At 42.6% G+C, this 27,927-nt stretch overlaps 1 protein-coding gene across 3 annotated transcripts in view; it reads left to right on the forward strand.

Moving 5' to 3' along the window:
• The first annotated feature begins 422 nt into the window (after positions 1–422).
• Positions 423–27,927, forward strand: part of PKIA (cAMP-dependent protein kinase inhibitor alpha) — a 77,273-nt gene continuing 49,768 nt past the window's right edge. The window contains exon 1 of one of the 3 annotated variants that reach the window (XM_045581536.1): positions 423–493. The gene's annotated coding sequence lies outside the window, so the exon portion shown is untranslated. The other 2 variants (XM_036437288.2, XM_045581537.1) reach the window with 2 other exon arrangements.

Consider the following 27,927-nt stretch of genomic DNA (forward strand, 5'->3'; position numbering starts at 1 on the left):
CCCGCTTCCACCAGGACAGCGATCCGGCCGTGCGTTCGCGTCCGGGGAGGGTGGGGCGTCCCTCCGGGGGCTTCCAGACATGGGTGGCCAATTTAAAACGCTCCGGATCCTTTGAATGTTTATCTGAAAAGACAAGCCAGTAGACCTCGAATTCGGCGAAATGAACAATACCGGGGCCGGGAGCGCGAACGGGGTGGGGAAACCCACTCGGCGGCTCGGAGCTGTCCATGCAGCCCGGGCAGCGGGGGCGCGCGCGGGGGAGGGCGCTTTGCAGGGACCGCCGCCCCGGCTCCCCTCTCTCTGGCCACGACCCCGCGGCGCGCCCCCCGAAAAAGCATTGGAATGGGGAGCCACCCGAACCCCCGGAGGGGGAGGAGCGGGGGGCGGGGGCCCCGGGGGCGGGCCGCTCCCCCCGCGGCGGGCGCGCAGTGCGGCGGTCCGCCCGGCCGGATGACTTCATGCGCGCGGGCCGGAGCGGCTGCTGCAGCGGCAGGTGGGGCGCGGGCACCGGGCAGCGGGCATCGGGGACCGGGGACCGGGGACCGGGGACCGCGAGGAGGCACTGCGACCGGGCTTCTGGCGCCGGGACGGGCGCGGACTGCACCCCGAGAAGGTAAGCAGCCGGGCGGTGATTGATGAGCCTGGACTGAGCGGAGCCGTGCGTTACGGGCTGCTGATCGTGGGGTTCGCGAGCCGGAGGAGGGGACCGCCTGCCCTGCCTGCCTCTGCGGCATGCTGCCGGGGACCGGGGCGCCGCTGGGATCGCAGGGGGAACCAGCCCGGGGCCCGGGATCGGGGGAGGCTGGAGGGCAGACAAAGGGGGCCCGCGGCCGCCCTGTGCCTAGCGACCGGCGCCCACGTCGGGGCCGGGCTCCGCACACCGGGAAGGGGCTCCAGATGCACCATCACCGGAGTGGTACCTCCGCCTCTGCCCCTGCAGCCTTCGCCTGGTTTTTTGTTTTTTGTTTTTGTTTTTTTGTTTTGTTTTGTTCTGGCTTGGGAGCAGCAGGTGCTTGGCTCAGGGAAGAGGTCAGAAACCTCCCTCTCTACCCTGGCCTCTGCCTTCCCAGCGGGGAGGTGGGTCTGTGCAGGTGTCAGTGCCCGGCGCCCCCGCCCGTGCAGCGCCCTGAGGAAGTCTCGCATCAGAGGAGAAACTTCTCTCCTCTGCAGTTCAGCTTCGCCCAGCAGCACCTGCCTTCATGCACAGTCTTCGCTGTCAGTCCTTCCACGGGCTGGGGAGGGAGGGAGGCAGGGAGGGCGGGCGGAGCGGGTGCTGGGCTCACTCACAGGCCCCCCTCGCAGCTCCCGCCCACCGCCTCTATTCCTGGACTGACGTTGCCAAGGTCCCAGGAAGGACGGTGCCCGCCCCAGGTCTGGGGATTCGCTCTCTTGCTACCTGGGCCCCTCCCTCACATGCATGACATCAGAAATCCTGCTTTTAGCCCAAATACCGGCGTGGTTTGTGGCACCTCCTCCACGGTGGTCCCTGCGCTACCTGCCAGGAGGGTTTCCCGGAGAGCAGAATCTGCGGGTGAGCCAGGAGGCCATGCCGCACAGGGACCCTTTGCCCGGGCGGAGGGGGTTAGAGGTGTGACTGTCAGTCTCGCCTGTTACGCCCGGAGCCTTTTTCGTCAAGGGGTGGGGGTAGGGGGTGTTGAGGGGTGGGGGGTGGGGGTGTTGAGGGCCATCTAGCTGTGGGGTTTGGGCAAGTCCTCCCCCCACAAGCAGTGCCTTGTCCTCAGGATCCCCAGTAACCTCAAAGGGGTTTCCAGAGAGCCTTCCCCTTGGCTCTCTTAGGAAGCCAGTGGAGCTGGCCAGGCTGAGCCTCAGGTTATTGGAGCTTCAGGTTAGTCTCCCTGTGAGGGGTGCTGACCCCTTGTCCTAGGGGTTCCCCTGCCTCTGGGCCCAAGTACCTGCCCCTGTTGCCCCTGGGGAAGCACATTTAACTAGCATGCTGTGAGATGGTGGAGATGGCCTTGCGGGGATCCCCGTACCCCTCTACCGACAGAGAGCAGTTGCACTGAGCCAGACTGTGGGGAGTCTGTGTGCCAATATTCCATCCAAAAAGGAGATCTGTTATCTTTAAACTTGACATGAGAGAGACGTTCTGACTCAACAGCCATGCAATTTCATTTTAGCAAATTAAAACAGATCAATGAAAAGGAGGGGCAGGGTTTGTTGCTAGACATTTACCCCTGCTTACCTTCATGTCTGGATGCTGCTTTTAGACAGAGATGTCCTGGCTCTAAACGTTTATGCTAATTCCATTATATGCCGTTATTGCTCTTCTGAGGACACATGTTCTTTAAAGAAAACCCTTTAGAAAGATTTGAGTTGGTTTCTTTGTCTCCACCTTCAGTGCATGAAGCAGGGGAGTGGAGGGGGTGGGCAAATCCCACACCAGTGGCCCCCCCCAAAACTGTTCCCTGGGACCACGGACACCTCAGGGCCCATTTTGGGCTTGTTGTGGATGTTCCTGATATATGTCGGGTGTGGGCTGCATTTGAAATATAACATTTTCAAGAGCCTAGAATCTTAACGCAATCACACCAACTAGAAGAGGGAACAAAGAACAAGAACAACAAAACCTTTTATTTGATCACCTTCCTCTCCTAACCTTGAAATATTGAACTATATAAATAATTATTCTGGACATTAAGTGGTCACAAATATTAATGCAACAATTCATTTAGAATAAGTTAGCCCCAGGCCTGTGAGCTACAGATGAGTGGGTCTGATCTTAAGTGCAACCCAAATTTCTGGAATTTTAAGAGGCATCTTTCTGGCGAAGAATAGTGCATGGGAACATCCTATTGATGAAATAGAAAGGAAAAATGTCTATTGTTTGGTTTTTGGAGAAACTGAAATCTTTGGCAAGACATGGGTCAAGATTAGTGGACGGTGGCTGCCTAAGCTGGCATCATCCCTGCCAGTGATCTTACACGTGAGAAGAAGCCACTGAGCCAGGGACCGGAGGAGCCTTTCAGAAAGAAAGAAAACTAGTTAGAAAATGTGATTTTTCAATCCCGTGCAACCGAGAAAGATACTTACACTTAAGGGGTCACTCTCTGAGGAGAGCGTATGGATTCAGAGCCCTAAAGAGAAATCTCCCTATGATTTCTGACTAACGCTGGCTTTAGGACTTTCTTTTCTTTTCTGTCACCGTCTCTGAGGGAAAGGAGAAGTTAATTGCCTGGTGCTCAGCAATGGAGAGATGAAAATAGGCTGATATGCGCTAGTGGGTGCAGAGTGACCCAGGCGCTTCTGTAGGTTTGTCAGGGCGGAACTGGAGTCAGTCTGCGGCTTTCCAACCTCCTACCAAGCATTCAGCCTGGGGCGCTGGGCGCTGTAAGGAACTTAGTACAAATGTCCGAGTCCCTGTTCCCTCTCAGAACAAAGACATGTCTGGTGCTGCATGAGTACCGGAAGCTAGAGTCAAATGGCCTAAGAGATTTTAAGAAATGGGAAGGAAAGAAAGTAGGAATAATAGGGCCAAGGAAGAAAGGCCATTCCTGTTTAACCAGGGCCCTCCTGAGAATGGGTAGGAAAGCTCTGTCTTGGAAGTTCTCATAGCCTCTTGATCGCCAGGTTCCTGTAACATCACCCTGGTCACTGTGTATATATGTTTGTTATTTAAAAATACTTGGGTTTGAAGGTTGTTACTAAGTTATATGTACCAGACACTGTGATACTTCTTTTTTTAAAAAATACATATTTTATTGATTTTTCACAGAGAGGAAGGGAGAGGGATAGAGAGTTAGAAACATTGATGAGAGAGAAACATCAATCAGCTGCCTCTTGCACACCCCCCACTGGGGATGTGCTCCCAACCAAGGTACATGCCTGGGATCTTTCAGTCGGCAGGCTGATGCTCTATCCACTGAGCCAAACCGGTTTCGGCTGTAATGCTTCTTTATCTAGTTTCCCACTAATTCCCTTAAGTTAGCCTCTCCATGGGGGGTGCTCACCCCTTGTCCTAGGGGCTCCCTGCAAAGCCCTGTGCTCAGCCCAAATGCCCGTTCCTGTTGCCACGAGGGATGCACATTTGAGTAATATGCTTCACACACACACGTAGAATTCTACATACCTTACTGGTGTGTGAAACACACACACAGAATTCTGCATGCCTTGTGGGTGTGTGAAACACAATTCTGCATACATTGTGGGTGGTTGAAACACACACACACACACACACACACACACACACACACACACACACAGAGTTCTGCATACATTGCAGGTGTATCAAACACAATTTTGCATACATTGTGGGTGTGTGAGGCTCCAAGAAAGCTCTCCTTAGAGAATTGTTTGAGAACATCGCTCTGAGCTCCCTTTGACAACACCCATGTCCTCCCTTAGCCCAGACATTTCTGCTCCTCGTTCTTTGCCCTCCACACGGTAGGCCCAAAGGGAGCTCTGTGCTAACACTGGCTCTAAGGCGCTGACATACCAAGAGGCAGGTGCCTGTGAGAGCAGCCAGGCAGGAGAAAGGAATCCCAGAAGGAGCCCTGAATGTTGCACTTCCCACGTGACTGGCGTAGGTTGTTCCTGCCCAAACCATTTTCCCCAAAGGGAGACGGTTCCCAGACGCAGAGGGATCACACCTCCAAATACTCCCAAGAGCTTCCCTAGCAGTTGAGTGGTGAGTTCTACTCTAAAATGTATTCAGTTTCTTAGGACGGACGTGTTTCTGCCTCAAAATCCCTGTTTCTTTCTGGCAATGCTGTCTGCAGTGAAAGATTTGCTTTTGCCAAGTTAAGGAAAAAATGACAAGGTATGTCCAGCCCTCCTAGTTTCTAAAATGATTGCCAGCATAAAAATGCGTTCAGATTCCGGGCTTCCTATGGCCTTGAGGAGTACCAGCTCGCCTGGTTCCTGCTGGTGCTGGTGCTCAGAGAGGTGTGACAAGAACCACATTGATCTAGAAAAAGCAAAGACAGAGAGTGGGGAGAGAAAATTCGAGGACAACGTAAGCTGCTGCTTTCTTAACGTTCCCTCAACTATGAAATAACCGCACATGGAAGTTCCTAAAATGAGTGCAATTTTGTGGGAACTTCATCATAATATGCCTAATATGAGGCACATCTGTACTTTATTTGATAGTAGATTTTTATTGTGATAAAGTAAATATAAATAACAAAATTTTACCATTTTTAAGTATCTACCATGATTCACTGGTACTTCAAAAAAATTGAGTAACCATCTCCACTCTCCATTTCCAGAACTTTCACATCATCCCAAATAGACACTTTGTACCCAATGAACAATAACCTCTCATTCTTCCGTCTTCTCAGCTTCCGGTAAATTCTATTCTATTTTCTGTGTCTATGAATTTGCCTATTCTAGTTCCTCACATAAGTGGAATCATGTAATATTTGTCCTTTTATGCCTTTCTTTCACTTAGCATAATGTCCTCAAGGTTCATCCACATTGTAGCATGTAATAGAATTTCATTTTTTTAAGGCTGAATGAGATTTAATGATAAATATACTGTATATAATAATTTCTAGTTACAAAACACTTTCAGCATATCGCCTTTCTATTATATTAATGTTAACCTGATATATAACACTACCCTATTACCTTAGCAGATGCCTAATAATGTGTATTATGGGTGTGCCATAATTTTATTCATCCAAAAACAATGGATAAGCATTTGCTAAGTTCCAAATTGTTTTATGATTTCAAATGGTAATGGACATAGGGGTACATGCCTTTATATGTTGGTGCTTTTAGTTCGGATGGAAAAATTCTTGGATTCTTGGAGTAGTATGGAGTGGTATTATTGGGTCAGAGATTATGCACATTTGTAGTTTGATTATGTACAGGGACTACTTGTAATAACAAAAGCATAATATGCTAATTAGACCCGACATCCTTCCAGAAGAGCCGGGGCTGCAAGGCCCCTAGTAAAAATCATAAATTTTTTATAAATAAGTTAGAAATAGTCTAACTTTTCTCACTTTTAGTCCATGGGGAAAATACACTACTCACAAGAATTGACAGATTTCAAGTTTCTCAGTCATCAATTGCATCATTTCAGAAATATTACACATCCATTGCAGATGTCAGTAGAGGCTTCTGGAAACAACGTGGGAAACTAGACACATCTGTAGTTTTGTTTTATTTTTAAGCTCCAGCAATGGGTCATGTGTATCCAGCCTAACCTTACATTTGATCTATTTTTTTGGTTCAAATATATGTACCTGCATTATGGTAAATCTTTTATTTTGCTGCATTTCCTTTACTTTCTCTTTTTTTAAATTTAAATATTTTATTGATTTTTTTACGGAGACGAAGAGAGAGGGACAGAGAGTTAGAAACATCGATGAGAGAGAATCATCTATCAGCTGCCTCTTGCACACCCCCCACCGGGGATGTGCCCGCAACTAAAGTGCATGCCCTTGACCGGAATCGAACTTAGGACTCTTTAGTCCGTAGGCCGACACTCTATCCACTGAGCCAAACAAGTTTCAGCTTCCTTACTTTCTCTTAAGTGCATTCTTTTTAACTTATCCTGGAACAAAATAATTAAAGCCCAATGATGTAAGTGTCTTATAGAGTAAATTGCACAATATTGGAACATCTGAGGTATAAACAGAATTGGCAAGACTTTTAACTGCCCTCCGATGGGGACTATCTGGATTTGCATTGTCCCACGGAAGAAAATCAGGGAGCTTGCTGGGGATTGCATCATGCTTTACACGAATCAGACATTAACAAGCCAAAAGGGCAAAGCTCCCTAAAGCGAAAAGGTGGCAAGAACACAAACACACCCCAGACACACAGTATTGTCAGGTATGGTTTTTCTTTGGTTGATCGGGCTGGAGGGACCAATTAAGAAACATTTTCCCTATTATTTACTTTTGTGTGTATTGCTGGTTCATCAAACCCTCATTAAAAAGCAGACAGAAAACCAATAAGCATTCCGATATTTGCCCGAATCAGCAACAAAAAGCCCACATTTTCAACAGGGCACTGCCGTGGCTCTGAGCCTGGGGGTAGAAGTGCTGGTGTTTTGGTCCTTGCAATAGCAGTGACCACGTAACCTGCTCTGTGTTTTCTGCTCAGCGTCGCACTGAGTTAGCGCGGGGGGCCAGTCATGCCATTCCTCTCCATGATCTCTCACGCTCAGGCCCTCTGCTCATTGGAATGAAGAGAGAAGCAACCAGAATGTCAATACCCTCTCTCCACCCACAGATGTCATCTTGCCAGGATTTGCAGATACTGGTATCATGTTGATTCTATATTGGTGGTTGATCCCGTTGGGTAATGGGTTCACAAACAATAATGGGTCAGACTCACCAAACCCAAATTCAGACTTAAACTCTATCAGATGTTTAAAGATTGTAAAGATTTAAAAATTTTAATATTTTCTATGTATGGTAATATGTAAACATTGTAGGAAAGTAACGTTATATTTATGGGTTTTTAATAAGGTATGTACGTATGCAGGAGAAGGATGTATTTTTAGAAGAATTTATTCCGAAAAGGCTGCATTAGCACATTTTCTAAAAAACACCACTGCCCTTAAAAATACATTGTGACAAATCATTGTTCACCCAAGTTCATCTCTCCTCTCCGGGAAGTGAGTTGTTTTCTGGGAAAATGCTGCCATGTAATGTGAGCTTCCCACTGTGGTAGGGGCTGCAGTGAAATGGGCTGGCATTCTGACCTATCGCAGCCCACCCACACTTACCAGAATTACCTAATGATCCGCACAGAATGGCTTTATAAGAAACTAGGGGCCCAGTGCATGGATTCGTGCAACTTGAAAGGAACTGTGGGCAGTGAGGCTGTGATGAGCACAGAGGCGGGTCTCAGCCCATCTTCCATGCCCCTGTCTGGCTCCTCCCGCTGCAGGCCCCCCCATCCCCCCCCATCCTCTGTCTGCTGGCAGACCTGCTCCCACTGCCGCTCCCACACCGCTGATGGTGTGGAGTGATCTGGGCTGGAGCCAGCAGCGAGTGTGAGTGGGGTCAGCACCATCAGCGGGTGAGAGTGACCCCTGATCACCCCTCAAAGAGGAGAGGGAGGTGGAGAAGCCCTCAGGGGCAATCGGGGCCGCCAGCTACTGCTCGCACCTGCTGACTACACTAGTCCCTCTTGCATTAGTGCCAGCCCCAATTGTTCTGTGTTGACAGTGGGTGCAAGCGGCAGCTCTGGTGCTAGCTGTGGGTGTGAGTGGCAGCTCTGGTGCCAGGAGCAGGTGAAAGCGGGGCCATCACCAGTAGCAGGTACAAGTGGCGGCTGCCAGCCCTGATTGCCCCTCAGGAGCAGGGGGGTGGTGGAGAAGCCCTGAGGGGCGATTAGGCTTGGCAGCTGCTGCTCGAACCTACTGATGGTGCTGAGCAATCGGGGCTGGTGCCAGGCACCGGCAGCTTGTGCAAGCGGCAACTCTGGTGCCGGCAGCAGGGGTGAGTGGGGCCAGCGCTGACAGCAGGTGTGAGCACCCAGTGGGAACATGGTGCGTGGGAGCAAAGGGTTTTCAGTAACCACGAGAGGCTCACTAATGACAGTGACTGGGCCCACCTTGGTCTGGTTCTCCTGCTCACTTGCTCCACCGTCCCACCGTGACCAATTCACTGCCATGTTCTGTGCTCTGCCGCCCCTTGCCAATGTCTGCCATGTTCCACGTGTGCCCCCTGCTGGTCTGTGCACGTCATAGCGACTGGTTGTTCGGTTGTTCAGTTGTCCCACCCTTCGGTCTATTTGCATATTAGGGTTTTATTTATATAGATAAATATGTAGCTACTGAGACTCTCCACTGATAAAAGTCAGTGGAGACATGGAGTGATCTTCTAGAAGAGAAATCTAAATCACATTTCCTATATCATCTCCATGTTAGAGAACAACCCAGTATTGCAAAGAAGGCACTAGCTATGTTTTATAAAAGTTCAGATGTTTAGGGAGCTTATTGGTATCATACTACGGTAAGCCCTCAATAAATGTAAACTGTTACTTTAGAAGAGTAACATATCAAGAGCATAAATATTTCTGCACCACAAATGGCCAGTTTTGTACATGCTTTCATTTATAGGCATTTACAAAATATTTGTTTAAGAACAAAATGAATCAATACCATTTAGTATTAAAAGCTGCCTTCTGTCCTGAACAGTTTGGCTCAGAGGATAGAGCGTCGTCTTGTGGACTGAAGGGTCTCAGGTTCGATTCTGGGCAAGGGCATGTACCTTGGTTGCGGGCACATTCCCAGTGGGGGGTGTGCAGGAGGCAGCTGATCGATGTTTCTCTCTCATCGATGTTTCTAACCCTCTCTCTCTCTTTCTTCCTCTCTGTAAAAAAATCAATAAAAAATATTAAAAAAAAACTGTCTTTTACGCAATTGGTATTCTATGCAGGTTCATTGTGATTATTTTCATAGGTGTGGTGGGGATGAATTAAAGATGGAACTATCATTTTTCCTGTTTCTTGCCAAATCATATACTCTCCCACTGAGGTTTTGGTAAGGTGGGAATTAGAGGTGATGCGTATTAGAGTTGGAGATATAGCTAGTAAGCAGTTCAAGCTACTCAACCACACACAGTCCAAGGACCCAGGTGAGGTAAACACTGGTGACCCTTCTTTCTTAAACTACCGCGGATTTAGGCTTTCAGGTCATTCAAAATCAAGATGTAGATTTTAATATATTAATCAGCAGTTATCTCATCTCCAACCTCATTTATTGTGAAGAATACCATGAGAGAGTAAGCAAAATCATGGTCGATTGAAAACGTTTTCTGCCGGCCTGTAGGTTTGAGATGGTGGACTCGTGGCATTATCATAGGGCTTCACGAAGTTACTGTTTCACCACAAAAATCAAATAAGACACTAAAATGGTCTCACACTGAACAGTCTCTGAGTAAGGGGGGGAGGGGAGGATTGGCATCTTGGTCACCATCATTTAGGGGGGAAAAATCACTGTCCTGTTCAGACAAAATACTTAGGTGGTTAAATTCCCACTTAAAAAAGAAAGTGGAAAATGACATAACATGGCAGTTCAATGTCATGAAAGCAAAGCCTCGAAATGCCTAACCATAAAATCACTGTTTTTGGTTTCGTGTGATAATTTTCTGCTTAGAGCTCTGGATAACTTTTGGTCATTTTCAAGATCTATCAAAAATCTCTAAACATTAAGTTCAAACTACGCTGATCACTAGAGCTCCCTTCCCTTTCCTCTAATTTTTCTTTATTTTTGAAGTGTTGGCTACCACTCATAACCGAATCCCGCCTTTCAGGAGGTGATTCTGGGTCTTACATCCACCTGGTGTGAGCCCGCCTGTACCGTTTTCTCGCGCTGTGTCTTAGGGGAAAATTACTTGACTTCTATGAGCTGTTTCTTGATATTTAAGACAGGAAAGTCAGTGTTGTGAAGATTAAAGGTAACATAAAAAAAGAACTTGGTGTAGTATCTCAAACATAGTAAAGGTTAATAAATGCTTTCAATTTTTATCCACACTAGTTAAGCGAAGCCTTGAGATGGCTCTGAGCCTTCCAGGAAGATGTCTAAGTGCAGATGATAGCAGGGAGGGGCGAGGTCGAGTCCAGCACAGTTGTTGTCAGGCTGTGATCTGGCCCCGGCTGTGGCCATCGGGCTTAGCTTCTATATTTAACTCTGCAAGGATTGATTGGATGACCTGGAAAAGTTGATTGGCTCTTAATTCTGCAACTTATTTTCTTTTCGAATTGTGTCATATGTCTAAACACTCTTCACTGACATGATCAGAAAGGATAGTAAGGTTGTTGAATAGGGTGCTCATTTCAGAAGCAGGTGTCACACAAAATGAGAATGCTCCCTTACTTAAAAGCAAAAGGTGACTTTTTCTCTTTCTTTCTCCCTTTCTTTCTTTCTTTCTTTCTTTCTTTCTTTCTTTCTTTCTTTCTTTCTTCCTTCCTTCCTTCCTTCCTTCCTTCCTTCCTTCCTTCCTTCCTTCCTTCCTTCCTTCCTTCCTTCCTTCCTTCCTTCCTTTATAATGTGGAAGTTCTTGGAGAAGCAGCACTGATTTATAAAGAGCTGTTAACGCTTCTTCTAGCACAGCGTTTTTCAACCGCTGTTCTGCGGCACATGTTGCCTGGTGTGCCGTAGGTGCAGACAAGACAAGAATTTTATAATTTTTCACTATTTTGTTTACTTAATATTTCATAATAAAGTAATTATAAAATACTTTCTTTGTGTTTATTTGATTCCTATTCAAGAGAATTACTTTATATATAGTCAATATAGGCACAGAGTTAATTTTTTTAACATTTTCTAATGGTGGTGTGCCTCGTGATTTTTTTCATGAAACAAGTGTGCCTTTGCCCAAAAAAGGTTGAAAAACACTGTTCTAGCAAAAACTTTGACTATTCTGCTAATTAGCTGCCTTATACCCAAATAGATTTAAAATATATATATATTTTTATTGATTTTTACAGAGAGGAAGAGAGAGGGATAGAGAGTTAGAAACATCGATGAGAGAGAATCATAGATCAATTGCCTCCTGCACATCCCCTACTGGGGATGTGCCTGCAACCAAGGCACATGCCCTTGACCGGAATTGAACCCGGGACCTTTCAGTCCACAGGCCAATGTTCTATCAATTGTGCCAAACCAGTTTCGGCCCAAATAGATTTTTGAATGTGTAACTATTGAAGAACTTTCTTACTGTCAGTCAATGTCATTCGATTGTCCAATAGGAAAATTAATCTGTTACTCCACAATCTATCTTATAGAAAGGACTCTTTGGTAGATGTTATCTTTCTCTTTTACTGAAGCTCAATGTTGTTAGAGAGCACACATAAGCATTATAAAATTCAGGCCCTTGTTCATTACTAGGTGCTACGGAATTGATTTCACCAGTAGCAACACTTTTAAACAAATAAAAAATAGAACCTGAATTAATGTGAAACTTTAGTACCAGAAACAGCTGCCCATAAAACCTGCATTATTAGTGTGCACACATGCTTTAGTATGATGACAATTTCTGTTGGTCTTGAAAAGCACATACGTATACATTTTTTAAATATGGATTTTTATTATTAATATGGACTGTTTTGGTTTAAGGAGACAAGTATAAAAGCTGCCTTACACCTAATATGTGAACCACAGTTGTTAAAAACTGAGAATTTTGTGATCAATCTTCAGCCAAATTTGTAATAATTTATTTCGATTGGTAAAGTCCATGTGCACATAACTATTCTTTCAAGTAAAAAGTACAAATCATTAATAGGAGTAAATTATCCTACATTTCCAAGCCTATCATGCTAATCCTTGTTTCAACTCTGAATTCATTAGCTATTCACTAAAGGCTTGAGGCATAGATTTTGGCCAGTCTGATTCTAAGATGAGATGTTGCAAACGATGAAAATACCTGTTTTAAATATACATGCACATACATGTATACACATATAAATATAGTCACATGTTTTAGGTGTATGTGTTATATATTGATTATATTTAAGTAGCTATCTGTGTGACTATATGTACACATATGTGCAATGTATATATGTCTAGTTCATGAAAAATTTCCTTCTATTTAAAATATTTGATTATATTATCAATAAAGAATCCTTGTTTTCAGTCAGGTTTTACAAAGAAAATATTTTTTTTCACCGCCATTTATTTTTCAGAAGTTAAAAAATATTTAAAATTTCAAAGTGGTTTTTAAATATATGAATATGTCTCTATTTCAGATTGCTACACATGTTATATATGTTATATGTGTGCATACATGTACACATATGTATGTATATTCTTAACTTCATCTGATTGGGCTGTATCTACCACCCAGTTCTGGGAGAATAGTAGTGTGGTCGCCTTTCAGCTTGGAACATGCTCCTGTTCACGTGATTCCATTTTATCCGTTCAGGTCTGGCCTTCCATAGCGGTTCTGCTCTGAGGAGTATATTGTGCCATGGCTAAGAAATGTTCTTCTATGTCTGTAGGTCATGCTAATATTTACCAGTGTCCCAGAGAATCCTGATGTGAACTGCTCTCATTTGAATTGTGTTTCAGAATAGGCTGGTCCCTCTGTGAATCATCACATCTGTTCCTTCGGCATTTCTCACTTTTTCCATTGGAGAATGAGCAGAGAAAAGGGGAAGGAAATTGTTTGTATTAAGGAAATTCCAGTTATTTTTATGTTTGTACTTTTAAAACATGCACTTTCATAGAAACACTGGACATGTGAGCATCATAGTTACACAACATATTTTATTGATTTTTTTACAGAGAGGGAGAGGGATAGAGAGTTAGAAACATTGATGAGAGAAAACATCGACCAGCTGCCTTCTGCACACGTCCTACTGGGAATGTGCCTGCAACCAAGGTACATGCCCTTGACTGGAATCGAACCCAGGACCTTTCAGTTCACAGGCTGACGCTCTATCCACTGAGCCAAACCTGTTAGGGCTGTTTTCATTTTATTAAGTTACTAGAGGCCCAGTGCACGAAATTCATGCATTGGGGGGGGGGGTGTCCCTCAGTCCAGCCTGCACCCTTTCCAATCTGGTACTCCTCGAGGGATGTCCAACTGCTTGTTTAGACTGGATCCCACTAAACGAGCAGTAGGACATCTCTCTCACAATCCAGGACTGCTGGCTCCCAACTGCTTGCCTGCTTGCCTTCCAGATTGCCCCTAAACGCTTCTGCTGGCCAGCCTGATCACCCCCTAACCACTCCCCTGCCAGCCAGCTTGCCCCTTACTGCCCTCCCCCTGCAAGCCTGGCCACCCCTAACTGCCTACCCCTGCTGGCCTAATTGCCCACAATTGTCCTCCCTTGCAGGCCTGGTCTCTCCCAACTGCCCTCCCCTGCTGGCCATCTTGTGGTGGCCATCTTGTGTTCACATGGGGGCAGGATCTTTGGCCACATGGGGGCACCCATCTTGTGTGTTGGAGTGATGGTCAATCTGCATATTACTCTTTTATTAGATAGGATAGTGCATGAATGGGGGCCAACTGGTTGCTGAAGGGTGTCCCAGATCAGGGTGGAGTTTCCTTGGAGTGTGGGGCGGCCTGGGCGAGGGGCCTGTGGTGGTTTGCAAGCATGGCCACACCCCCTAGTGACCCAAACAGAGGCCCTGGTATCTGGGATTTATCTTCTGTAATTAAAACTTTGTAGCCTTAAGTGGAGGTCAAGACAGGCCAGGGCTGCAGAAGCTTAGCTTCCTCCATTGCTGGGGGAAATCCTAGCCTCCTGCTCTCTCCAGCTCTGTGGCTGCTGCCATTTTTGTTGGGATTTATTTATCTTCTATAATTGAAACTTTGTAGCCTTGAGTAGAGGCCTGGGCTGTCCAGGGTGTGCCGAAAGCTTGGCTTCCTCCATTGCTGGGGAAGCCCAAGCCTTCCTCCTGCTCTCTCTGTGGCCACAGCCATTTTGGTTGAAGTTAACTTGCATACTCTCTCCTGATTGGCTGGTGGGTGTTGCTTATTGGTGTAATGGAGTGATGGTTAATTTGCATATTACTCTTTTATTAGATAGGATTGAAGTATCATATGCAATATTTCATATGAACACTGCATCAACTGCAGTACTAGTTTAGGAATTTTAATTTGGTATATAAATATGCTAACTTCTGTTGAAATTGCTACAACTTTAGGTTCAAAATTAATTTAATGGTTACTAATTGGTGTTATTATTCTTGTTTCTAATTATTGTTAACCCAAATAATGCATTATAAAGATAAAACTCCCTGCCTTAGAGTTTCTGTCCTATTAATCACAGACTAAGATTTCTCTTGGATATCAGCACAGTGATATAATTTAGAGCACAGCCTATGACATGACTTGTGAGTTAACAGGCAACCTTTAACTATAAGACATTCCTGATACTCCACTTTTGCAAATTCATTCTGCACAAATGTGATCTTAATAACTGACAGATGACTATCAATATTCAGTCATTCTCAATAATACGCTATTACAAATTACTAACAGAATATTGAGTAGCCGATAGTTCTATAGTATTTGTTCAGATTTTTATGTAAACTCAAGTGTAACTTACATTTATTTTTAAAAAATAGTTTGTTGATTTTTTTTAGAGAGAGGGAGCAGGGATATCCTTTATAGCTTATGAATTTCTAATATTTTAAGGTTATGCTGAACTTGATTCACTTACATAATAACTCACAGGTAATCTTTGCAATTAAGCATGCTTAGAGTAGGAAACAATATAGAAACTAATAACTAAAATTTTCTTTTTGTGAAATGCTAAGTGAAAAGGAAACAATGTTAAATAATAAATAAAGCATATTTGCAACTTGGTTTTGAATATCACATACATGGAGGAAAAAGACCCAAAGGATGTTTAAAAATCAATTCTCCCTGGCTAACCCAAGAAGCATAGCCCTGGCTGGTGTGGCTCAGTGATTACAGTGTCAGCCTGTGCACTGAAGGGTCGAGGGTTCAATTCCTGGTCAAGGATACCTGTACTTTGGTTGTGGGTTTGCTCTCCTGGTTGGGGCATGTGCTGGAAGCAATCAGTCAATGTGTCTCTCTCACATCAATGTTTCTTCCTCTCTCCCTCCCTCCCCTCTTTCATTCTCTGAAAAAGCAATAAAAAATATATCCTCTGGTGAGGATTAACAACAACAACAAAAAGATGTAGAGAGTCAGGGTGTCCTCTATGTCTTCTTGATCTCATTCTGTATTTCCAGATCCATCGCCATGTGTGTTACTGTTTAAGAAGAAATGTGCTAGCTCGGATGTGTGTTTTAACATGGAAACAGTGCTGAGTGTTGTTAAAATGTTCTATTTTTTGGTAGATTTCTGGAAGACCAAGGCTGACCATAAAAATATTGAATATATGAGAAGAAAGGGAATTTTCCTTTATCCTGAAATCACAATGATAAATATTTGTATTTATTTTTTAAATAAAATATTATTTTTTAAAACACTATACTATAATTCTCAAAGCGACTTTACGCTGATCGCCTCACTGGACAGAGCTGACTTTGAAGCCGGGGAGCAAGGCTGCCCTCAGCTTGCAGCGGGCAGTGAGGGCCGCAGCTTACCCGTGTCCGCGGTGCATGCGGTTATCAGTGGCAGCTTTCCTCGTGCCAGCAGCTTCCAGCCTTCTTCAGCTCACGGCACACACGAACCAGTTACTAAAATTGTGCCAATCTGACAAAAACGGAGGTACAATTTTGATTTATTCATACCAGCCAGCTATTGTTGTGTTGGCTGTTGTAAATTTTTTTAAAATTTTTATTAGACAATCTAAGGGAAAATGAGGTCAGTGATCCTATTGAATAGCTCAGTATTGCGGGTTTTAAAAATCCTTTCAGCACACCAGTTCAAAGTCTCCGACAGGAACTGGGCCGGTCTAAGAGGTAAAAGCAAAACTGGAAATAGGCCGGCTCCGCCTCTAGTTAGAAATTTGCTTTTGGTCTTCACTGGCGCCTGAACCAGGACAACCTGTGTTAATTACTTGCTTCAGCGCAAAAGAGATGGACACCGTAAATAAGTTCTTAGGTTTAAAAATAAAACCTAGATTTTTTTTTTCCATGTTCCAGTTTGTGTATCTGGTGTCTGTCAACTTCTCCAGAGAACCATGCCTCCTACCTAAAGGACTGCATTGCTTATAAAAACAATTGACAATGGCCGAAACCGGTTTGGCTCAATGGATAGAGCGTCGGCTTGGGGACTGAAGGGACCCGGGTTCGATTCTGGTCAAGGGCGTACATGCGGGCATATCCTGAGTAGGGGGTGTGCAAGAGGCAGCTGATCGATGACTCTCTCTCATCGAGGTTTCTAACTCTCTATCTCTCTCCCTTCCTCTCTGTACAAAATCAATAAAATATATTTTAAAAAAACAAAAAAACAAAAAAACAATTGACAATGCTGATGGCTTACCAGAGTTAAATAATATGCCAATCTAGATTACATTGACATAATGCTGACATTCATGAGATTATATCATTTTATTTAGACACACACACACACACTTACAAAGTCTAACTTAAGTAGTAAATTTCCTCCAAACTAGAATAGCTACATTGGACAACTGTAAGGCACGCCTATGAGTTTGTTAAGTATAAAATTATTTGGAAGGTCACCTGTGAGACCTGCCTTAGAGTATTTGTGCTTCTAAAACATCACCACTATTACCTGCTTTTTAAAATACTCTGACTCCCGCCAAGCACTCCTTCACCTCCTACAAGAAAGCAAAAAAAAAACAAACAAGCGTTTCTGTTTTTAATTTTAGTGGAAGGTTCTTGATTTAAGAATTAGTCATTGTCTGCCATTTAAATTTCCAGTATGCAGTAAGTATTTGGGGTTCTTTTTGTATGACTTTTCTGTAGTTTTCACATATATCATCTTTCACTTTGGATTAGTAAAATCAAAACGTTGATTTTCTACTATTTCTTAGTTACATTTTCATTTCAAATATTCAGTGCCTTCTCCAAAAATAGTACTATGGCTTTGGACTGTTTGATGACAGATAATACCAGGAAATGGTGATTCAGGTTTTCAGCTAAAAAAATAAAATGAGAAACCAAGGGAATAATTACTATAGCATTTCCCTTTCCATGTAGCCAATCAGCTATTCACATCAATGAATGTTAGATTTTGAGCCTATGGATCCAAATGCTAAACATTTTGCATATTCAGAGAAATGAAAAATAATATGAACTGTGCTCATTCTGTGCTAAATGCTGTCCTAAACCCAAATGGTTCTCTTTCTCCCTCCCACCTGCCAACAATCGCAAGAGGCAGGCACTTCTGTTTCCTATTTTACAGATGGGCAAACTGAGGCATAGAATGACTGAGTGACTTTCCCCTGGCTACACAGCTGGTAAGGCGTGATAATAGTATTGAAAACCAGGTCGTTGGTTATTGTCAGAATCTACATTCCTCACCCTATAATGAACATAAGGGTCTGGATCCCTGTTTGTTTTATGCCCATGTACTTGCTTTGTGGAAAGAAAAGGAAGGAAAGAGAGAGAGAAGGAGAGAGAGGGGGAGGGAGAGAAGAAAAGGAGGAAGAGGGGGAGGCAAGAGAGATGTGGGAATTCTGCCAGCTTATTGACACTACTGTGTGTTGTAACTTGCAATGATGTTCGATTTAAAAATTTCTAGAGATTACAACAGAATAAATACTTTTAAATTTCCCCAAGTAAAGTCCCTGGAAATATTGCTGGCTGGAGACAGCAAGTGAGTTTCAATTAAATTATTCTCATAATTGAAATGCTATAGCAGTCTTGTGTTTGGAACAAAACCAATTCTGGTCATTTTCACAGCGATAATTCTACCATTTCTTAAAATTAATATCAGATTTTCTTTCTCCACCCTCGACACTCTCTGCTTATTTAATGCTAGTATCAACTTTTTAAAACAAATACTGTAAAATAAAAAAAAAACCTACCCGCCGAAACCGGTTTGGCTCAGTGGTAGATTATCGGTCTGTGGACTGAAAGGTCCTAGGTTCGATTCCGGTCAAGGGCATGTACCTTGGTTGCGGGCACATCCCCGATGGAGGGTGTGCAAGAGGCAACCGGTGGATGTTTCTCTCTCATCGACGTTTCTAGCTCTCTCTCTCTCTCCCTTCCTCTCTGTAAAAAATCAATAAAATATATTAAAAAACAAACAAACAAAAAACCCCACCCATAACAGTAAAGTTTAAGTTAAGCCGTTGGAAAATTGGAAGAAAATGTAGTCTGTAGCAAAAGGGAGGTACTCCTCCCCCCGCCCACCTCTGTCCATTTCCACCAGAGCTACTCCAGCAGGAAAGGAGGAATTATGCTGACTGGTTGGATTTAATTGGACAGTCACTGAGCCACCTTTTAGGATTACCCAGCATCACTGTATGTCTACGGTACATAGCAGTGGTGCCCACATTCCCTCTTGCCCCCTGATTCTATCAGAGCAGATAAAGGAGTGCAGATCTCAGAAGCCTAGAACTCAGACTCCTCTCTTCTCCCTCTGTGCACTGTGGAGGGCTTTAGCCATCAGAGCAATGGGCCTTTCCATCTTTCACGACCCCTTCCATGAAGAAGAGTCAAACTCCAGGTGGAGCCTGGGAGATCCTGCATGCTCCCTGGCCAACTTCTTCCTTCCATACATTCTCAGAAAATGGCAACATGCCCAAATCAGCCCTTACCCCAGCTCTGAACTCAGGGTGATCAGGAAGTCACTCCAAATCTCAGATGTGTTCTGCACCTTCACAAGAAATTTGTTCTTATAGTTAACAGCTACTCTGGATTATTCACACGTTCTTATGCAATCAGAATTTATTTCTGTCTTCAAGTGGTTGAAGCCCATAATTAAATGTACATGGGCCCAGATGATTTTTTAAAAATCAAGTATTATCAGAAAAAGTGCAAGAACATTCTTTGGGCTACTCCTTGATGAGCATCATTGCCTGTCCCTGAGGTGTAATAATAGAAGCCAATGAGTAATTCATCAGCTACTACCCCATGGGACTCAAAATGAATATTTTTTCCTTCAGTCATTGACTTTCAACAAACATAGCCAAGGCAGTTCCACTTTCCCTGCCAAGAAATCGCCAAAAAACAGCAGAGATGGCATGTGTGGGCTACTTACTGCCACAGGGCTGGGAAAAAATGAGTGAGCTGCATTTTGACTACCTGTCAAGCATTTTGACATCTTGGAACAGAAAGTGTTGTTTAAATATAAAGTGCATTTCTGTTGATTGCTCTTTAGTCATCCCTCTGAGGAAATGGCCGATCTATCAAGCCATAGAACAGCTCATGGGAGAACTGCCACGACATGTGATTGCTTCCTGCTAAAGAGACCTTAAAGCAACTACATGTTTCAATTTGTGGTTATTTCCAATCATTTGTAAAACCGCATATTAAAAACCCAATAAAAAAAAGCTATTTGAATTTACTTTCCAGCATAGTTTTCTGGGAAACTATGCTGGCCTTGACCGGAATCGAACCTGGGACCCTTCAGTCCACAGGCCAATACTCTATCCCTTGAGCCAAACTGGCTAGGGCTCTTTCTCATTGATTTTATTCTCCTTCTCCTCTCCTCTCTTCCCCTCTCCTCCCCTCTCCTTACCTTCCCTCCCCTCCCTTCCCCTCCCCTGTCTCTCTCATCAGGAGAGCAATGGGTCTCAAGCTTTAGTGTGAATCAGAAGGCTGGTCAAAACAATAACGAAGGGCACCTGGATATCTGCATTTCTAACAAGTTCCTAGGAAACACTTTTGCTGCTGGTACACATTTGCTGAACCACTGCCCAGGCGAAAGGTCTGGGGAATTTGGAAACTGGAAGGAAAGAGCTATAGAAAACTGAAGCCAGGCCCTCTCTGATCCTGCTCTCACAGCTGCCCAAGCTCCTGGAAAAGCAATCACAGCTGCCCCAGAGGGCCCACCCAGAGGACACGCCCGCTGAGGGAGGGACTGGCCTGGGCGGGCATCAGGCGGAACACTCCCTCTCTTCCCACTCTGAAGCCCGGTTTCCATTAATGAATCATTTCACCTCTCTGCTTCAGTCTTTCTCAGATTCAAAATAGTAATGGTAATTTCTCTTCTCTTTTATTAAACACACACACACACACACACACACACACACACTAAAAATTTCTTTGGATTTACTGTAATGTAACACAGAAGAGCTACAAAAACTCAGCAAACTCTCTCTCTCCTTGCATGTTAAGCTTAACAATGTAGCTAAAAAATACCCTGTAACTCTGTCCTCTACTGCCTGGGGGGTCAGCCACTTCCTGGCCCTAGAGGTGGGAGTCCTGAGGGAACAAATACTTAAGACTCTAAAAAGCACTATCTGCACTGCAACCACCTCCACCGGCTCTACTTCATCCACGGTTCTCACTCCTTCTACAACCAGCAACAGCCTCTCCCTCCTCCTATGCTTTCAGTACACAGCACTACCCATCCCAGGGCCCTTGCCTTTACAATTTCATCTGCTGGAAATGTTCTAGCAAAGTAATCCGTAGTCATACCAACAGAATATTAAAATGGTGAGCATGATAATTGAGGGGATTAGAGTGCCCTCAAGTCTGTGGTCAAATGTCACCTCATCAGTGAGGCCATGGTGATCCTGTGAGAAGAACAGGTACTCACTTTTACCCTTGGCCTCTTGCACTCTAGTCATTCCTGACTATTGGCAGTTCTTGAGAACCCCCATTGCTCATTATGCTTCTGTCTAGAATGTTCATTCCTAAAAATGTTTTGCTGTCTTTCATTGGATTTTGTTATTTTAAAAATCCAGCCCAGCCATAAATCAGGCATCCTGTTCTGCAAAGTATTTCATGATAGATTTCACTTGACCCATTCTTCACTCCATTCTGTCCATTGTTCACTGTTTACTGGCATCAAAAGCACAAAGACGGAGTGCCTGGCACACAGCAACTACTCATAAGTGTTGAATAAGTGAACACCAGTTCACTTAATTTCTTTTCTCATCACGATAAGCTACTCTTCATTGCTCCACACTTTGAAAATTGGCCCGGGGGATAAAAGCATAATAAGGATTGACCCTAAAAGTCAAGAGAATAGACACTTATGACATAACAAGTTTGAAGATCAAGAAAGTCGCAGTCACAAAACGAAGGAGAGTAATTCTCAAAGAACAAGAGAGAGGCATTGTTTGTCTTCCTTTTGTTGTAATGGTAAATGGGATAGCTTTTTTATTTTTTATTTTTGAGAGTTCATTATTGTTGTATAAAAATACCATTGATGCCGAAACCGGTTTGGCTCAGTGGATAGAGCACATGTGTCAAACACAAGGCCCGAGGGCCAAATCCGTCCCGCCAGGCCTTGCAATGTGGCCTGCACCGCGCTGTCATCACTGCACTCCGCTGCGTTTCCATCACAATGACAGTTTATGACTGTTCAGTAAACCATTCGGCCCGCGATTTAGGCTGGATTTTAGATTTTGGCCCCTTCTCTGATTGAGTTCGACACCCCTAGGATAGAGTGTCGGCCTGCAGACTGAAAAGTCTGGGTTTGATTGCGGTCAGAGGCATGTACATTGGTTGCGGGCACATCCCCAGTAGGGGATGTGCAAGAGGCAACTGATGGATGTTTCTCTCTCATCGATGTTTCTAACCCTCTATCCCTCTCCTTCTCTGTGAAAAATCAATAAAATATATTAAAAGAAAAATGTCATTGATTTCTGGACGCTGATTTTGTATCATGCTACCTTGCCGGATTCATTTATTAAGTCTAGTAGTTTCCGGTGGAGTGTTTAGGGTTTTCTGTACAATATCATGTCATCTTCGAATAATGACAGTTTTACTTCCTCCTTTCCAATTTGGATTCCTTTGATCTCTTCTTCTTGTCTGATTGCTGTGGCTAGGACTTCCAGTACTATGTTGATAAGAGTGGTAAAAGCTGATATTTTTGTCTTGTTCCTGTTCCTAAGGAACACTTTTAGTTTTTGCCCATTGAGTATGCTGTTGGCTGTATGATTTCTATATATTGCTTTTATTATGTTGAGGTATGATCCCTCTATTCCTATTTTACTGATAGCTTTTATCAAAAAAGGGTGCTGGATTTTGTCGAGTACTTTTTCAGCATCTATTGATATGATTATGTGGTTTTTATCTTTCAAGTTGTTTATGTGATGTTATCATGTTTATTGATTTGCAAATATTGCACCAGCCTTGCATTCCCAGAATAAGTCCCACTTGATCATGGTGTATCATTTTTAAAATGTTTTGCTGGATCCTACTTGCTAATATTTTGTTGAGGCTTTTAGCATCTGTATTCAATGTGTAATTTTCTTTCTCTGTATGGTATTCATCTGGTTTTGGAATTAGGATAATGCTGGCCTCATAAAAAGAGCTTGGAAGTATTCCTTTCTCTTGAATTTTCTGGAATAGTTTGAGGTGCATAGGTGTTAGTTCTTTGAATGTTTGGTAAAATTCACCTATAAATCCATCCAGTCCAGGACTTTTGTTTGCTGGAAGTTTTTAAATTACTGCTTCAAATTGCCTACTCGGTTTTCTGATTCTACCTGACTGAGCTTTGGAAGATTGTATGTTTCTAGAAATTTGTCAATTTCACCTAGGTTGTTGGCCTATAGTTGTTCATAGTATTTGCTTACAATACTATAGGCCAACAAATTGGACTTTCTCTATAAGGCCAACCCACAAAGACTGGGAGGCAGAGCAGGCCAACAAACTGGACTTTCTCTATAAGGCCAACCCACAAAGACTGGGAGGCAGAGCAGTTCTATCTAATATATAGGAGCAATATATATTAGATAGAACTGCTTGTTTGTTGGCCTATAGTTGTTCATAGTATTTGCTTACAATCCTTTGTATTTCTGTGGTGTCCATTGTTATATTGCCTCTTTCATTTCAGATTTTATCGGATCCTCTCTATTTCTTGATGAGTCTAGCTAGGGGTTCATCACTCTTGTTTATCTTTTCAAAGAATCAGCTCTTGGATTTATTGATCTTTTGTACTTGTTTTTAGTCTCTATGTCATTTTTTTCTGCTCTGATCTTTATTATTTTCTTCTTTCTACTTCCTCTGTCTTTTTTTTTTCTGTTCTCTTTCTAATTTATTGAATTGTAGGGTTATGTAGCTTATTAGTTCTTTTTCTTGTTTATTGAGGTAGGTCTGTAGTGCTTTCGCTGTGTCCCATAGGTTCATTTTAATTTGTTTCCAGGACTTTTTAATTTCTTGCTTGATTTCATTGGTAACCCATTCAATGTTTAATAACATGCTATTTAGTTTCCATGTATTTGAGTGTTTTTGGTTTTTGTTTTTTTTTAATTGCTGTGGATTTCTAACTACAATACATGCCATTGTGATTGAGAAGATGCTTGGTATTATATCTCTGAGGTAAGGTGGGTCTCTTATAGACAGCATATGTATGGGTCATGTTTTCTTATCTATTCAGTCACCCTATGTCTTTTGACTGGATCATTTAATCCATTTATATTTAAGGTTACTATTGATAGGTATTTATTTATTTCCATTTTTATTTTCTTAGCTTATGATTTTCTTTCTTTCTCCTTTTCTTCTTCTTAAAGCAGTACCTTTAACATTTCTTATATAGCTGGCTTGGTGGTAATGTACTCCTTTAACTTTTTTCTTGTTCTGGAAAGCTTTTTATTTCACCTTCAATTACAAATGATAGCCTCACTGGAAACAGTAGTCTTAGATTTAGGCCCTTGCTTTTCATTACTTAGAGTACTTCAGACGACTTCCTTCTGGCCTGAAGTGTTTCTATTGAGAAGTCAGCTGACATTCTAATGGATACTCCTTTGTAGGTAATTTTCTATCTCTCTCTTGCTGCCTTTAAGATTATTTCTTGTCGTTAGCATTTGCCATTTTAATTATGATGTGTCTTGGTGTGGATTTTTTTGGATTCATCTTGATTGGGACTCTCTGTGCCTCCTGAACACATGTGACCTTTTTCTTCACCAGGTTGGGGACATTTCTTTAAACAGGTTCTCTGTTACTTGCCCTGCTCCTCCCCTTCTGGTGTTCTTATAATGCAGATGTTGTTACATTTCATGCTGTCCCAGAGCTCTGTTAAGCTATCATCCTGCTTTTTAATTTTTTTTCCTTCTATTGGCTACTCTAATTGGGTATTTATTTCTACCTTGTCTTCTAAACCACTGATTTGATCCTCTACTTCATCCAATTTACAATTTACTTTTAATTTCTGTCTGGTTCTTGTTTATGGCCTATATTTTTCTTTTCATGCTGTTGTAATTTGCACTCAATTCCGTAAGCATTTTCATAACCGTTGCTTTGAACTCTATGTCTGATAGGCTGCTTGTCTCCATTCCATTTAGTTCTTTTTTAGGAGCTTTCTTCCTTTCTCTCATTTGGGGGTTTCTTTGTCTCCCCGTTTTAGCTGTCTTTTTGTATTTGCTCCTATATATTAGATAGAACTGCTCTGCCTCCCAGTCTTTGTGGGTTGGCCTTATAGAGAAAGTTTCTTGAGGGGTCCAGTGTTGCAGTCTTTGTTCAGTTGAGCTGAATGCTCTAGGCATGCCCCTTATGTGTGCTTTTGGGGTTCTCCTGTTATAACTGGGACTTGATTGTTGATGACCCCTTCATGGGAGGAATCTCCCCTCCAACTTGCTGCCAGTGAGATCCAATCCCAATGTTGCCATGTCAACTGTTATACAGGTGCTCACTGGATTTTTCTCTGGTGATGTTGAATCTGGTGCCTTGGTGAGTCTATCCTGGGCCTCCAAGGAGCTTCTCTAGTTAGGTCCATGTGAGTCCCTGTCACTTTCTGGCCCTGGGCAACCTGATTGCAGTCCAGAGATTGAATCCCCTAGTAGTCCAGTGGTTGGGGACTCTTAACCCAGAGGCTCTGTCTGCCTTGAGTCTCACACCTTGATTGTGCCTATTCTGAGCTGTACTCCCTTCCCCAGGGAGCTAGCTGGTCCTGTGGTGTCAGCTGCAGGTGCTTGGGGTCCCACTGGCTTTTGCCTCACTAAGCAGTTTGAGATGGGCTTTTGCCTCACTGAGCAGTCCATGAGGACTTTTAAATAGGAGAAATCTGGTTTTTAAATTCAGCATTTAATAATGCTACTTTCCCCAACCCCAGTCTCTGGAGAAAACTTTGGGAATATCTTTTGTAATCTTAGAAGATGAAATCTAGCAAGCAGACCCAGGTTACTTTGGGTAAGAGCTGAAGAATATGACTTGTGGGCTGAGCTAGAAATACCATTGTCATGGCAACCTCTAAAGATTTCATAGAAAAAGCATGGCTTGGATTTTTTTTTTTTTTTTCATGGAGATGACTAACAATACCCCTTTTGAAACAGGTCTGATATAGTGAGAGATAAGATGCAATATGTTTGATAAACTGTTAAATTGGGACAATCTAGCATAATATTAAGATTAGAGGTGAGAATCCCTAGTCTAGGCTCAGCACATTCTGTGCACTGATTAGCTTTTAGTGACGTAACACTGATGTGATGCCAACCTGTCTTCACTGTCTTTGATGATTAGTTTATAATAAAATGTTAATAATAGTATAATTAATTCAATAATGATAATAATGATTATTCTCAATAAAAGAGCTCAGTTTGCTTTGTCAAGAGAGACTTAATATATTTTTCTGATTCTTCATAAAGACTCATTTATGAGTTTTCAGTGTTTTTCTGTGATACATATATAGCTTTTGCAACCACAGGCCTGTGGAAATACCAATAGTGTCAATATAAATTATTATAACTTTTTCCTCAGAAAGGGCATAGCCCAGCAGTTTCAGTACCTCATTTATAAGCCGAATTTCCAGCCTAAGTGACAAATCAATTCAGTGTCTGACCTTACTGCAAGGATTTATGTGTCTAACCCGATTCTGTTCTAGTTTAGATCAAGAATGCCTCCAGTATAATTTTATGAGCCAAGCTTCTATAGTTTGCAGAAGCTGGTCCAGCCCACTGGCCATGCTGTGATTCTCTTTCTACAATGAAGTTCTCCTGAATAGTGACTAAAACCCATGCTGTCTAATTAGCAGCTAATACATTAAAACTGCTAATTCTATGGTCATGCTAAAATATGAGTGGTTTCTTGACTTCACTTGGAAAATCCGCCAAGATGATGGTGTAGTCTGGTGGTCACAACTTTGTTATCTTGCACCAATAAGCAGCTTAGATAGAGGACCATATGGCTAAGGAGGAAGAGATTGTCAGTAATTCCATTTAAGGAGAAAATTCTAAGTAACTTTTTTTTTTTTTTTTAGTTTGAGGTTAATGTATGTAAATCTGAGTTTATCATAAATAGCAATATACTCAAAGTATATTGCTATTTATGATACCACAAACTAACCTTTGACTCTGGTCCCTTGGTGTGTCTAGTCTCCTATTCGACATCAACACACTTGCATGCAGGTGTGCATGAGCACACACACACACACACACACACACACAGTTAAATAATCTATTACCTCAAAGTAAGGGGTGGTGTGGCAGCACCTAGAAGCATTATGAAATAAGCCAGAATTAACAAGGCACGGATCATGTTTGAAGCCCATGCAGGTCAGGCTGTATCACTGGGACTGGACCCCGACTGTCTTTACAAATCATAACTGTTTCACGCAGCTCCCAAACCAGTGGAATATATTTACCCTAATATCTTGATTTTTCTAACCCGTGTAGTTTTCTAACCTGTATATGTTTTCTGAAGCTACCTTCTGGAGACAGTGGTCATCAATCAAATGGAAGTATTGAATTCTATTTCCATTTTGCAGCATTTAACTACAACATTCATCCTCAGATTCTTATAGAAGAATGCAGTCATCATGATAGTGTGGGCCTTGGATCTGTCCATTCATTCAACACTTACTGAGCTGATGCTTCATATGCAAGACTGTGCTCGTGGGTTAAAAAATGTTTGAGGATCTTAGTCATCATCTAATCATCACTCCTATTGAAGTACTGGAATCAGAAAAAAAAAATAGTTGAACCAGTATTTATTACATTTCTCACACAAATAACCAAGGGAACACAGAAGAGTAGACTTACATTGAAAAATACAGATGGGGCAAAAGTAGGATTATTGTTTGTATTAAAAATAATACAAAATAAATAAATAATAATAATAAATACACAATATTTCATGTACCCACAACTGTAAACCTACTTTGACCCACCCTGTAAATGACTTCTCTATAATAGATTAATATTTATGTTAATCATCTGTTTCAATTGAGGAAAAAATTAATCTAGCAAAATCATTCTGTAAAACCCCTACTGCTTTGAAAACTCTTGTTAATTTGAGGCTTTCTAAATTGAAGATGAAAGGTAAGATGAGTAATTAATAACCTTGAAATTTAGGAAAGTGGCTAAGGTGAATTAGCCAGGATGTTGCTGACATTAACTTGATTTATATTTTTTATATAGCCCTACTCTCTCTCTTTCTTTCCCTCTCTCTCTTTCTCTTAGATAGGTAAAATATATCTTTGGGTGAGTATTTAAAAAATTCTCTACCTTTAAATATTAGTAAACCTCCTGATGAAAATTTTTAGATTAATCTGAATA

The sequence above is a fragment of the Pipistrellus kuhlii genome, unplaced genomic scaffold (genome assembly GCF_014108245.1).
Source record: "Pipistrellus kuhlii isolate mPipKuh1 unplaced genomic scaffold, mPipKuh1.p scaffold_m20_p_14, whole genome shotgun sequence".
NCBI classification, from domain to species: Eukaryota; Metazoa; Chordata; class Mammalia; order Chiroptera; family Vespertilionidae; genus Pipistrellus; species Pipistrellus kuhlii.